The following is a 373-nucleotide window of genomic DNA, read 5'->3' as shown; positions in this document are numbered from 1 at the left end:
GCCGCGAGGAGGAGGAGCGGGAGGGAGGGAGGCAAAGAGTGGGGGGTTCGCCGCGTTGGGTGAGCTGCTGCCGTGCTGCTCTGAGGGACCAGAATGAGTCAGACACAATATATATATTAAAGAGGCTTTTTGAATGTTTAGAATCAGAAATGATCCTGAGAAGAATGGGTGAAGTCCCAGGAATGGTTTCAAAAGAGAAGTGCCCGTTGGGAGCCAGCACAACCAGCCAAGGGGGCGGGCGCAGAAGTAGCCTCAGCCTGGTCAGGGACCAGCAGCACATCTCAGAAGTTGGCAAGCTGACTCGTAATGTGCTATCGGCTGCCCCTCCACTGTAAATGGACGGTTCTTCTGCCTCCCCCTGCTCGCCCTCTGT

This window comes from Anser brachyrhynchus (genome assembly GCF_964034855.1).
Source record: "Anser brachyrhynchus genome assembly, chromosome: Z".
In the NCBI taxonomy this organism is placed as follows: Eukaryota; Metazoa; Chordata; class Aves; order Anseriformes; family Anatidae; genus Anser; species Anser brachyrhynchus.
This window is presented reverse-complemented; position numbering follows the sequence as displayed.